We start from the raw sequence: 4060 nt of genomic DNA on the forward strand, positions 1-4060 counted from the left end.
ATTCATTATGTTTTTAATCATATTATCCATACTCTCTTAAAAAATTTGAATTACCTTTATACCCTTATTTAAGTTAAATTAATTTTAAAATTCCTTCTATTTTTTTGCAATAATTAATTTGAAATTCTTTTTATAATTTAAATTAATTATTATTTTGAAAATTAATCAAAATTGGTTTAAATTTGTTAAAATTAACAAAAATATCCAAAATTGCATTTTAATACCCTTTCATTTTTAGTTTTTTTTCATTTTTCCAATTAAATTTAGTAAAATAGATTAGCGAACTAAAAAAACTTACAACCAAAATAAATTCTAAAAACTAACTAGTTAATCCAACCAAACATCACAAATGTAATTTTTTTTAATAAAAATTTTACTTTTTCAACAAAAATTACATTATTTTATAAAAAATAATTGATCACTCTTTTTTTTATACGTCTTTATATTTTGTTATTTTATTTTGATTCTATGTAATATGTACAGGTTGTTAATTTTATTTTTTATTAAAAGAATAATAGTTCCCTCTTAAATAAGTTTATAAAATTTTAAGTTTCATTACAAAATAGTAGTATGAAAAAACGTTATAAACTTTGGACAGAAAATTAACATTTTATAAACTTTTTTTAAGAGATAACTATTATTTTTTAATAGATTAGTAAAATATTAAAAAATGCCAATATATTTTTTTTCAAAAAATAAAAATAATAATATGTACATATTATAGAGATTCAAATAAAATAAAAGAAAATCATAAAAACAAGTCATAAAGTAATTTTCATAAAATAATATAATTTTTGTTTTGGAAAAGTAAAATTTTTATAAAAAAAAATACATTTGTGTTGTTTGGTTGGATTAAATGGTGAGTTTTTAGATTTTATTTTGGCTCCAAATTGTTTTAGTTTCTAATATGTTTTAAAGAATTTAATTGGAAAAAAAAATTACAGGTTACAAAAGTACAATTTTAGATGGTTTGGGTTAATTTCAACGTATTGGAATCAATTTGAAAAAAAAATAGAAATTTAAAAAATATGAGATATAAGGGTAAAAAAATTGTAGAGTCCACTATCTGAATAATTGTAAAGAGTATTAAAGTATAATTATATATAAAAATTATCTAATAAGATGTTTTTTAACGTCATAATAAAATTACATTAAAAATATGATTAATTATAATAAAAATATTTTAAAAATTATATATATGTGTAGTAGATTTTAATTTGGTTTGTGTTAAACATTTTCTAAAATGAACCAAATTGATTATAAATCAAAAGTTGAACCGAACCACATCAACTCATCAACTCGACTTGGTCAATTCGAATAGGTTTATGTCCACCTTTATTATACATAATTAGGGATGTCAATTTGCCCCACCCATCCCCGAAACCGTGGTGCACCGCCCCTAACGGGGCGGTTTTTCCCCGAAAATTAGGGGATGCGGGGCGGGCTCGGGGCAAATACCTAAAAATCGAGTCGGAGACGGGCCGGAGACAGGGAATAATAACCCCGCCCCGATATATATATATATATATATATTTATTATTTTTTTTATAAAATTTTATTTATGTAAAATCATTTTCTTCTTTTTTTTTATTTATTTTTCTAAATATGTATTTTATTATAATTATAAATTTGTTCCTTGATGTATTTTATTATATTTTTATTGCATTGTAGTCATTTTCTTTATATTTTAATCATAAAATAATTTTTTTATATAAAATTTTTAAAAAAATATCAATTAAAAAACAAAATGGGGAAAACCTTCCCACCCACTCCACAAAATCCCCAATCCCGCCCCGCACCTAAAAAAACGAGAAAAATTGCGGAGATGGGATGTAAAATTCCCCGCGAGAACGGGAACGGAATTTTAAAAACCGGCCCCGTCCCATCCCGCTACATAATCTTAACTTTTCAAGAATTATTGTTGGTTTGATTTTTAACAATCCGATGGACTAAATTCAACTACTACAACAAGTTCAACCACATAAATAAAATTTAAAAGATTTCATGGTTTTTATGTTTTAATTAATTTTTTTAAAATTTTTATGTATAAATCCTAAGTCCTAAGTTAGGAGGTTTTGTTCTCACAACAACTCGGCATTCCTTGATTAGACGGCCTTCTTTTTGTCAATCATGTTTCCATTTTTTCACTAATCCAAAAAATTTAACTTATAGTTTATTTTTCTATAAAAGGAAAAAGGAAAAAAAAATGTTGCTGGTTGAGGGAAAAATAAATAAATAAATAAATAAAAGGTCGACATCTAAAGTCTGAACACCCTTGAATCATCTTATTCGCCAGATATACCTGTATCACACCTACACGTATCAAATATATCATGTTATATTATATTATAGAAAAATAAAATCCAAATAAAATTTCCGGTTCCACAAAAATATTTCATTCTTTTCCATCAATAGTTATATGCAATGCCAAATTAATAAAAATCTTTAAAAGAATAATGCTAGTTGTCTTTATTATTGACTATTTATATTTTGTGTAAAAATTTAATTAATTTATTGAAAAGGATTTATATTCTCATATTAATTTTTTTAATTTAAAAAGTACAAATATAGATAAGTACAACTAATTGGTACCTGAAAATTCAGATCAATAATGATGATCATAACAATCACAAATAATAAACTCAACTTTCAATATCAATGCATTTCCATCCAATGACCCATTCTATCCCTGGAAATGTAGCTGCCAATTGATTTTCTTTGTGATATGAAACAGCAAAAATGATTAAAAAAGGGCTAACTCTTTGAGATTCGGTATTTGAAATGGATGGTTTAATTTCTTTTACCTCAAAAAGTAGTGGCTCTAAAGTTCCCAAATCCAAGATTCCCCAGAACTTGGATTCGAATAATGTTCCCAAAACCCCCCCCCGCCCCCCCCCCCCCCCCCCCCAAAAAAAAAAAAAAAAGTGGGTTCGTATTGGGTAAAATATTTAATTTTTTTACTGTTTATCTAGGAGAGTACAACTAACACGATCATTTTTTTGGGTCCTGAACGTTTAAAACATGTACGTTTGTATTTGTGAATAAATTATAAGTTGAAATTAAAGAAAAATGATGTGTCACGTTGTACATATAATAACGTGCAGGCATCCTATTGCGTGCCATAGATGTTTCCTGAACCTAGAAGCCATTGAATTTGTCATGTGAAAATGTCATTTGCACATTGACACAAGGCCACAAATGCAGGGACATGGGTCTTCTTTCCTTCTTTTCCTCCCCATCCCTCTTAACCTCTAATATTAAAATTGTATAGAAATAATTTCAAAAGTTTCCTTTTTAATTTGAAAATGTTTTTCTAAAAGTTAATTATTGATTAGGAATTTTATACCTATAACGAATTGAATTTTAAATTTTAAAATTATTTAAATTAAATTTTAAATTTTCAAATCTATTGTAAATCAATCTAATTAATTAATAATGTTAATTTTACTATTAGATGATATTAGTAGGACATTATACTTTATTTTTAATAAAATTAAAAATTTTAAAAGTAATTTTTTATTTAATTTTTATATTTTTTATTTGAAATATTCTATCCATTTCTATTTTATTTGAAATAAAATTTAAAAAAATTAAATATTTTTTGATCAAAAATAAAAATAAAAATAAAATTGGAATTTTTGGTCTAATTAAAAAGTTTTATTGAACCAAATATCTAATAAAATAATTTTATTATGTCAAAAATTAATAACATTTTTTTTACGCATAAATCATAAAAAAATTTAGACTAAAATTAAAAAAATAGAAATTAGACTTAAAATTAGATAACAATAAAAATAAAACTAAAATTGGAATTTTTACTCTACTAAAAATATTTTTATTAGACCAAAAATTAAATAAAATAATTTTAGACCAAAAATTTATAATAATTTTTTATGAATACACCATAAAAAAAATAAAAATTAGACAAAAATAAAAATAAATATAAATATAAATTTTAATTGTTATGCTTTTCTTATTTTGGTCTAATATAAAAAAAAATATTTATTTTATTGATTTTATTTTTATTTTATTTTTATTTGATCTAACAATTACTTTTATT

The sequence above is a fragment of the Ziziphus jujuba genome, chromosome 1 (genome assembly GCF_031755915.1).
Source record: "Ziziphus jujuba cultivar Dongzao chromosome 1, ASM3175591v1".
Lineage (NCBI taxonomy): Eukaryota > Viridiplantae > Streptophyta > Magnoliopsida > Rosales > Rhamnaceae > Ziziphus > Ziziphus jujuba.